The sequence below is a fragment of the Schistocerca piceifrons genome, chromosome 5 (assembly GCF_021461385.2).
Source record: "Schistocerca piceifrons isolate TAMUIC-IGC-003096 chromosome 5, iqSchPice1.1, whole genome shotgun sequence".
In the NCBI taxonomy this organism is placed as follows: Eukaryota; Metazoa; Arthropoda; class Insecta; order Orthoptera; family Acrididae; genus Schistocerca; species Schistocerca piceifrons.
In genome coordinates this window covers 561668511-561679175 of record NC_060142.1, presented here as the reverse complement: position 1 = coordinate 561679175, position 10665 = coordinate 561668511, and the positions used below count along the sequence as shown (strand labels likewise).

The window sequence follows — 10665 nt, the reverse complement described above, 5'->3', positions numbered from 1 at the left end:
AGTGGGTCTATCAGTTTCCGCTATTTTCGAGTTTTCATGTAAAAATCTTCATAGACGAGGTAAGTTTCTAATTACTCAAGGATTTGCAGCAAGGCAACGCTAAAGTTCCAGATTTCTAAAGATATAATTTCCACTCTCTATCTTACACATTATAGTGTGCTGGCCATTGGTAGCATACTGCTACACGGTTTGTAAGGCTTTGAGGACAGAACAACAACTGTGTAAGCTGTAAATATTTTTGGTTTAATGTGGCAATCTTATCACAGAAATACGAGCATTTACACAGTTTACAATGTGACAATGTTACGACAGTTGTCAAACTAACGCATCTCGTCCTCAGAAAGTGAAATACTCCAAAAGACAACAGTGGTAAATTTTAACTAAAAGTTTCTTTACAAAATTATTCTTGCGACTATGTCATGATGTTGGCCGGTACTATGATAAATGACCCGTTTCCGGTTCAAAGTTCAGTACTATTTGAATGACAATCAAGTCTACGGAGGATGCTTAGTTTTGTGACAAGTTGAGGAAATGACTACCCAAGGTTTCTCGTGTTTACAGCGAATGCTAGCTGGTGAACCAACTAGTTTACGCCTCTGCTTGCGGTATATATATCTTAGCTTCAATGAGCTTTAGTCTGCATGACTACTCTCGTCCTCTGAAATTTCTATAAAAACTAATTAAGCGTTTGCTGATTTTTCCAGCAGAAACTCCATGTTTCTCGCGAGAAAACATGTACTCATCCCTAGTCTTGGAATATGGCGATATGCACGCGCAAGGCTGGAGCAGCATGCATATTAAAAAGCCCTCTCACTCCTTGCAAAAACAATTATGTAACTGGCTGGTTCGTTTCTCCACAGTTGGGGCTCAACGTGTGTTACACACTGATTTAACTTTGTTTCATACTAACCAGATCATTAGTTTGGGAAACGTTATTTCATCAGAAACACACTAGTTCGCTATATCATCTATTATTTACTTATGAGCTAGGCCATGTACTCGTTGGCATCTGTTGCCAGAAATATAGTAGTTCAGCAGGTTTATGTAAGATGCTCCTAACCTATTGGATCGAAATTATAAATCTGGCTGAAAGTGCTAAACGGAAAACTAGAATTGAGGAATAATGGGGGGATGCGGTAATTCCGTTTCTATTGAGAAAAAAGCCTTATGCTTTTTAACGGCTACACAGTTTCGTCGCAGCTGTTCAAAGTGAGTGCGGGGAGTCTCAACGCTTGTATTACAACGGCGCGCAGAATTTTGTTGCGTACTTCCTAATATCCCTGTTTTCTCCCTTTCATTCTGTGTGGAAAACTCAGCCTTGTTGATTTTGAGGAAAGATATCGTTGCACCACGCTGTATTTTGAACCTGAACTTTGTTAAGCGATACTGATTTTGAGTCTGACTCATTTTGAAGTGGATCTACAACAAATGTGGACACATCATCCTCGTTAAATAAAAATCGTGTCCAATGCGTGACTGTGCACAGTACTGTCGTCAAAGTGTACACTTCCGCATGATACACAGTTTTTATTTGACAAAGATGATTTATCCACATCACTTATAGGTGAACTTGAAAATGAGACACGGTCGAAATTAGTAATGCTTAGTAAAGTGCAACTTTGATGTGCGGTCTGGTGGAACTGTATCTTTTCTAAAATCTCTTTTACGTATTCTACAAAAAATAAAAAAAAAAAAAACAGAGGAATATTCTGTAGGAGCGAGATCCTATCTTAACAGTCATGACATCTGAGTTTATCAATTTGTGAGGTTAGTTATTAAACAAGATATCCCTCGTTATTAACATTAGTGATCAAATGCTAGTCGATAATGTGATGGATGAGAGAATATTCGCCGTGTCTTTGCCTCCCGAATACTGCCAAATGGAGAGCACCTCAGGGAAGTCAGCGTTGATTGGCTACGCACAGATTTCACGTTGATGTTCCTGAGCTTGGTTCTGTTGAATACCACTAGCCCCGTGCGTACTTGAAACATGTGAGTACATGAATAGGGCCTGAAGGATGAAAGGGAAGATTTCTGTGTGACTGATGTTAAAAGCACACTGAAGCGCATGGACAGAGAACTGGAGGCATGACTGCATTTGTTCTAACATTCGTTCACCAGTGATGCCTGAGTAGGAAATCCGCCTGAAAGCGTAGCCTCACGTCCCCAGTGCAATGTTACGTTCTACTTGTCGGCACTATGAGCACTCCACCATGACACACAATGGAAGGCAACCTTCGTAAAATATGGCAACGCTGAACACGAAGTTGGGAACCTTCGTTCAGTTACGCTGTTACGTGAGTACTGCGAAAATGACCATGCTGTTCGGAGCTATAACTGTCACGTCTGTCTGGATAAAAGTTTAATTCTAGAAGTCAATGTCATAGAGCGAATTTTGTGTTTAGAAAGAAGAAAAAACCAGATGTCACTCAGAAACCACTTACTAAAGCACAAGAAAGTCGGACTGCACAAAATATTGAAATAACAGATCTTTCGGAATGCCATCCCGTCATAATTCTTATACAAACATTTACCAACGGAGAGAAGACCTCGCAGTGACGAACAGACTTGTAGGTACTTCAGCAGGAATATTTGTTAATGAACTGAAGAACAAATTTTGCCAAGAATTATTCATATTTACACCTCTCGGCCCATTCGAAGGTAGCCGAGAGGTATACAGCTGAAGGAATAAGGTTCCAGTGAATGCAAGACCGAAATCTAAAGCTTCATTGAGCCGAGAAAATTTGATGTGCTAATTATTGTAATGACTGAAAGTTTAGCGAAATTTTTCATCAAGTTTATGAAGTGTATAGCTTTGATAACGCCTTAGGTTTCATAAAATCAAACAAATCCGGTAAAAAACCCTTAATTTCTTCTACAGACGTTTCGAAAGGAAACCAGATTATCATTATGTTAATCGTTCTATTAGTAATATATTTTTCACAAATTCCAGTTTCTTGGTTATTACCCTCAAAAATCATTAAAAGTGAAATAATATGAAAATGTCCGTACTAGACACCTCACTTATCCATTATGAGTATCAGCTGCTTATCATTATTAAATCAATATTTGTTTCCCGAAATTCGACTGTTTATTACTTTCACTCTAATTTTTCGTTCAATGACAGTTGTCAGAACATAATGGCTCTGAAGTAACAGTACTTGCACAAAATAATGAAAAGAAACATAAATTAACTGATTAAGAGTGAATTTTACAGGTATTAAAAAACTGAAAACCTTTAGCGTCCTTCAATAAAAAGGGAAAAGTGTTCCTAGGTTGGTGTCAGAACTGAATAAAATATACCACATTAACATTGAAGAGAAATTAAACCTCTGAAAATAAACCGTTCTTCTGCGTGCCTCAGCGATACAGATAGCCGTACCGTAGGTGCAACCACAACGGAGGGGTATCTGTTGAGAGGCCAGACAAACGTGTGGTTCCTGAAGAGGGGCAGCAGCCTTTTCAGTAGTTGCAGGGGCAACAGTCTGGATGATTGACTGATGCGGCGTTGTAACACTAACCAAAACGGCCTTGCTGGGCTGGTACTGCGAACGGCTGAAAGCAAGGGGAAAGTACGGCCGTAATTTTTCCCGAGGGCATGCAGCTTTACTGTATGGTTAAATGATGATTGCGTCCTCTTGGGTAAAACATTCCGGAGGTAAAATAGTCTCCCATTCGGATCTCCGGGCGGGGACTACTCGAGAGGATGTCGATATCAGGAGAAAGAAAACTGGCGTTCTACGGTTCGGAGCGTGGAATTTCAGATCCCTTAATCGGGCAGGTAGGTTAGAAAATTTAAAAAGGGAAATGGATAGGTTAAAGTTAGATATAGTGGGACTTAGTGGAGTTCGGTGGCAGGAGGAACAACACTTCTGGTCAGGTGACTACTGGGTTATAAAAACAAAATGAAATAGGGGTAATGCAGGAGTAGGTTTAATAATGAATAGGAAAATAGGAATGCGGGTATGCTACTACAAACAGCATAGTGAACGCATTATTGTGGTCAAGATAGATACGAAACCCACGCCTACCACAGTAGTACAAGTTTATATGCCAACTAGCTCTGCAGATGACGATGAAATTGAAGAAATGTATGATGAAATAAAAGAAATTATTCAGGTAGTGAAGGAAGATGAAAATTTAATAGACATAGGTGACTGGAATTCGTCAGTAGGAAAAGGGAGAGAAGGAAACGTAGTAGGTGAATATAAATTGGCGATAAGAAACGAAAGAGGAAGCCGCCTGGTAGAATTTTGCACACAGCACAACATAATCATAGCTAACACTTGGTTCAAGAATCATAAAAGAAGATTGTATACATGGAAGAAGCCTGGAGATACTGACAGGTTTCAGATAGATTATATAGTGGTAAGACAGAGATTTAGGAACCAGGTTTTAAATTGTAAGACATTTCCAGGGGCAGATGTGGACTCTGACCATAATCCATTGGTTATGAACTGTGGATTAAAACTGAAGAAACTACAAAAATGTGGGAATTTAAGGAGATGGGACCTGGAGAAACTGAAAGAACCAGAGGTTGTAGAGAGCTTCAGGAAGAGCATAAGGGAACAATTGACAAGAATGGGGGAAAGAAAAACAGTAGAAGAAAAATGTGTAGCTTTGTGGGATGAAGTGGTGAAGGCAGCAGAGGATCAAGTAGGTAAAAAGACGAGGGCTAGTAGAAATCCTTGGGTAACAGAAGAAATATTGAATTTAATTGATGAAAGAAGAAAATGTAAAAATGCAGCAAATGAAGCAGGAAAAAAGGAATACAAACTTCTCAAAAACGAGATCGACAGCAAGTGCAACATGAATAAGCAGGGATGGCTAGAGGACAACTGTAAGGACGTAAGGCTTATCTCACCACAGGTAAGATAAATACTGCCTACAGGAAAATTAAAGAGACCTTTGGAGAAAAGAGAGCCACTTGTATGAATATCAAGAGCTCAGATGGGAACCCAGTTCTAAGCGAAGAAGGGAAAGCAGAAAGGTGGAAGGAGTATATAGAGGGTCTATACAAGGGCGATGTTCTTGAAGACAATATTATGGAAATGGAAGAAGATATAGATGAAGATGAAATGGGAGATATGACATTGCGCGAAGAGTTTGACAGAGCACTGAAAGACCTGAGTCGCAACAAAGCTCCAGAAGTAGACAACATTCCATTAGAACTACTGACAGCCTTGGGAGAGCCAGTCCTGACAAAACTCTACCATCTGGTGAGCAAGATATATGAGACAGGCGAAATACCCTCAGACCTCAAGCAGATTATAATAATTCCAATCCCAAAGAAAGCAGGTGTTGACAGATGTGAAAATTACCGAACTAGCAGTTTAATAAGTCACGGCTGCAAAATACTAACACGAATTCTTTACAGACGAATGGAAAAAGTAGTAGAAGCCGACCTAGGGGAAGATCAGTTCGGATTCCGTAGAAATATTGGAACACGTGAGGCAATAATGACCCTACGACCCTAGAAGCTAGATTAAGGAAAGGCAAACCTACATTCCTAGCATTTGTAGACTTAGAGAAAGCTTTTGACAATGTTGACTGGAATAATCTCTTTCAAATTCTGAAGGTAGCAGGGGTAAAATACAGGGAGCGAAAAGCTATTTACAATTTGTACAGAAACCAGATGGCAGTAATAAGAGTCGAGGGGTAAGAAAGGGATGCAGTGGTTGGGAAGGGAGTGTGACAGGGTTGTAGCCTCTCCCCGATGTTGTTCAATCTGTATATTGAGCAAGCAGTAAAGGAAACAAAAGAAAAATTTGGAGTAGGTATTAAAATCCAGGGAGAAGAAATAAAAACTTTAAGGTTCATCGATGACATTGCAATTCTGTCAGAGACAGCAAAGGACTTGGAGGAGCAGTTGAACCGAATGGACAGTGCCTTGAAAGTTAAGATGAACATCAACAAAAGCAAAACGAGGATAATGGAATGTAGTCGAATTAAGCCTGGTGATGCTATGGGAATTAGATTGGGAAATGAGACACTAAAAGTAGTAAAGGAGTATTGCTGTTTGGGGAGCAAAATAACTGAGGGGATATAAAATGTTGACTGGCAATGGCAAGGAAAGCGTTTCTGAAGAAGAGAAATTTGTTAACATTGAGAACACATTTAAGTGTTAGGAAGTCGTTTCTGAAAGTATTTGTATGGAGTGTAGCCATGTATGGAAGTGAAACATGGACGATAAATAGTTTGGACAAGAAGAGAATAGAAACTTTCGAAATATGGTTCTACAGAAGAATGCTGAAGACTAGATGGGTAGATCACATAACTAATGAGAGAGTATTGAATAGGATTGGGGAGAAGAGAAGTTTGTGGCACAAGTTGACTAGAAGAACGGATCCGTTGGTAGGACATGTTCTGAGGCATCAAAGGATCACCAGTTTAGTATTGGAGGGCGGCGTGGAGGGTAAAAATCGTAGAGGGAGACCAAGAGATGAATACACTAACCAGATTCTGAGGGATGTGGGCTGCAGTACGTACTGGGAGATGAAGAAGCTTGCACAGGATAAAGTAGCATGGAGAGCTGCATCAAACCAGTCTCAGGACTGAAGACCACAACACAAACAACAACCTGTCCAGGATGGGGCACAGCCGCCAACACACATGCAGCCAAATGGCAGCGCCTCCACATACCTCATAATTTGCCGGCCTATTACTATCACGAGGCGGCGAAAGAACCAGCAGTACTTGCGCAATTTCTGGAAAACATAGTGCAGCTGTATCAGAAGACATAATCGTAACCAAACGCCGTCATACGAGGGCCTACTTCATAGGCATCATGCCCATGAGAGTTTATTATTACGATTATATCTCTTTAAGGCACCCGTGAAGAAAACCAATATCTCTAGAAGGCCATAATTCTTACCATGCTATATTAGCTTCGGAAGGCAATAACTTCAGGTAATATGCTGCAGTCGGACGACGAATACGAGGAACTTATTCAGAAAACTCTGTCGAGCCACATATCCACTATATGTTTTCACTTGGCCTGCCGTGGCCGTTATCGGAAGCTTGCGGTGATGCTACAGTAAATACCGCACTGTGAAGGATGCCAGGATGCCAGGACAGCTACGCGCCTGCTATAAAGTGGTTCAGCGTTTCCACGTGAAATATCACTATAATCTGACCGAAGAGCCCTCACTGCCAGGTGCAATAACACTGACGTCGGTTAATAAGATGCTCGCATCGGTGGAAGACAGCAGCAGCATCGCTCCTAGGAGGTGGAGTTAGTGCAGACCAGTTTGTTTAAGTCACGTCACGTGGCCGCAGATAGTTCGCAAGCCATTCATCCACCCGCCGGCACTTAAGCTGTCGCGCGGCTCATAACTGGCGGTTGCAGCCAGTCAGCCAACCTGGGATCACCGCCCTCTGGAGCTACAAGAAGCTGCTAGCACTCTTTGTCTTAGCTGCGCAGGGACGTCGCCTCTTGACGCTCCTGCCCCCGGCAGGTGGATATCTCGTCTCGTTACTACGACTGCGTCTACACAGTAGTCTCTCATCTTGACCTAAATACTCTGACTCTATCGTTGCTGTTGTGACTTAATAATCGTAGGAGAACAGTTAAACATTGACTTAAACTATCAGAAATTTTTAGTAAACCAGAGTCTTCAATTTATAAACAACATTTGCGTTGAAAGAATTTCTATTTGAAGCCGATGAAAAGTAAATTAATGTTAAACTTCCTGGCAGATTAAAACTGTGTGCCCGACCGAGACTCGAACTCGGGACCTTTGCCTTTCGCGGGCAAGTGCTCTACCAACTGAGCTACCGAAGCACGACTCACGGCCGGTACCCACAGCTTTACTTCTGCCAGTACCTCGTCTCCTACCTTCCAAACTTTACAGAAGCTCTCCTGCGAACCATGCAGAACTAGCACTCCTGAAAGAAAGGATATTGCGGAGACATGGCTTAGCCACAGCCTGGGGGATGTTTCCAGAATGAGATTTTCACTCTGCAGCGGAGTGTGCGCTGATATGAAACTTCCTGGCAGATTAAAACTGTGTGCCCGACCGAGACTCGAACTCGGGACCTTTGCCTTTCGCGGGCAAATGCTCTACCAACTGAGCTACCGAAGCACGACACACGGCCGGTACCCACAGCTTTACTTCTGCCAGTACCTCGTCTCCTACCTTCCAAACTTTACAGAAGCTCTCCTGCGAACCATGCAGAACTAGCACTCCTGAAAGAAAGGATATTGCGGAGACATGGCTTAGCCACAGCCTGGGGGATGTTTCCAGAATGAGATTTTCACTCTGCAGCGGAGTGTGCGCTGATATGAAACTTCCTGGCAGATTAAAACTGTGGCTAAGCCATGTCTCCGCAATATCCTTTCTTTCAGGAGTGCTAGTTCTGCATGGTTCGCAGGAGAGCTTCTGTAAAGTTTGGAAGGTAGGAGACGAGGTACTGGCAGAAGTAAAGCTGTGGGTACCGGCCGTGAGTCGTGCTTCGGTAGCTCAGTTGGTAGAGCACTTGCCCGCGAAAGGCAAAGGTCCCGAGTTCGAGTCTCGGTCGGGCACACAGTTTTAATCTGCCAGGAAGTTTCATATCAGCGCACACTCCGCTGCAGAGTGAAAATCTCATTCTGTAAATTAATGTTCTTAATGATAAATCTGTTGTTCTTATCAATTGAAGACATAAGGTTTGAAAATGAATCTGTGATCATACTTTTGGCACTTTATTTTATGGGTCCATCTTGATCACATCTCGTTATGACCGGTTTCGGCTACTGCCATCTTAAGATCATCAAATATTCAGTTGTAGTATCGACATCGAACTAAACATGTAGGTACATAGCAAGTACTATGTACCTACATGTTTAGTTACCTACGTGTTTAATTTGATGTTGATACCACATCAGAATATTTTGTGATCTGAAGATGGTAGTAGCAGAAACCGGTCATAGTGAAATGTGAAAATTATTTGATGAAGACCGACCTGTAAAATAAAATCTGTTGTTCGTTGACCACCAGGATGATATTTTTCCGCATCGAAAACGACGCTAGCCCCTGCAGAGGAGAACAGAAATCGCACTTTTATTCAAACACAAGAATTACAATGAATTCACTGCAATTAATGGACACTAGAAAAGGCAGGAGATGGTTCTTAATAGGGGGTATGATCACCATGTATGACTATGCAGGCACAGCAACACACTCCCACGCTGATCGAAGGGCTGGTAAGGACTTCTTGTGGGAAGGGGCTCCATTCCTCCTAAGGCGTTGCAGTCATGGACTGTGCGGCTGGTCCCGGTGGAGGTTCGAGTCCTCCCTCGGGCATGGGTGTGTGTGTTTGTCCTTAGGATAATTTAGGTTAAGTAGTGTGTAAGCTTAGGGACTGATGACCTTAGCAGTTAAGTCCCATAATATTTCACACACATCTCCTTAACACGTCCCAAACGTGCTCGAATATCCTCTCGTTCCAACAGCTAATCTGTCTGCACTGTTGGCTTGTCATCCATAAAAATGATCGTATCGATATAAGGAAACATGCACATGGGGTGGGAGGGGAAGGGTTGGAGTGGGGAATACTGTGTCATTATAACAATGAAGGGAAACATTTTGGTGTTAGTGAGCCCATGCATCATGATACCTGGCCACACCATAACACCCGGTCCACCAAAACAATAACGTTCGACAGTTTTCATTTGTTTAATACTTGCCCCTGGACATTGTTGAGCATTATCGTTTTGGTCGGCCAGCCGTTATTGTTTGGGGACGCATAAGGTAACGTGGGCCTACTAACCTAAATCTTTGAACACGGTATACTCACTGGTCAACGTTATTGTGACACCGGATGTGCTGTTTCCAGTGGTGCATTCCGCCCTTACTTAATATTTGTGGATCACAACGTGCGACTTCATCGATCAGCGCAGTTGGAGGACTCTTGGAACGAGAGAATATTCGGCAAATGGTCTGCCCCTTCACCCGACTTAAATCCCACCAGACAGATGTGGACTGCATTGTTGAAATACATTGATTCACGTCCACAAGTGTGAACGACCGTTCAGCAGCTGACGTCGGGGCTGGTGGAATAATTGAGCTCCATACAGGACTGCTTACAAACCTTATGGCCAGCATAGCAGAATGTTGCAGAGCATGCATCACCGCCCACAGTGATCGTATACGCTATTAACGACCACGTCCCACCTCTTGTAAGGTCCTGGGAACCATCATAAATCACGTAGGCTTCACTGTAATTTTTGTCTTTGGCTAAATGTGTCATTTCTCTTCACCCCACTGCGTATGTCTTTCAGTAATCATCTGTAATGCACAGTGGCAATTTTCTCTATTGTGGTGCAAGTCTCAGCGAATTATGTTACTTGGCAGTGACACATGATACGAAAGTTACTTCCGTCCTGACGTTTTCGCACCAGCTTACACAATAGGACTGACGTCTTTGAAACAACATCGATCAGATACTTTTCAGTGCATATTTTTTTTTCAGTTCTATGGAAAGCAACAGGTCCTTCCTTTCATGTCTTGGTATTAACGAGGTGGAAAAGATAGCAAGTAATAAAATCTGTCCAAAAGTTTCAATGAAGGAGCACTTTTATTGGTAACACACTGATGAACAGTTCACGGTTCTGAAGTGACATAGAAAGTAAGAGCCACTTTGGTAAAATGACAGACTTCTCACTGCAGTCCGAATCGGTGTGTT

The 10665-nt window shown here is 42.3% G+C and overlaps 1 non-coding gene across 1 annotated transcript; it reads right to left on the bottom strand.

Moving 5' to 3' along the window:
* Positions 1–8010: 8010 nt before the first annotated feature.
* Positions 8011–8085, bottom strand: Trnas-cga. The gene has a single exon. It is a non-coding gene; the product is annotated as a tRNA-Ser (tRNA).
* Positions 8086–10665: the final 2580 nt, after the last annotated feature.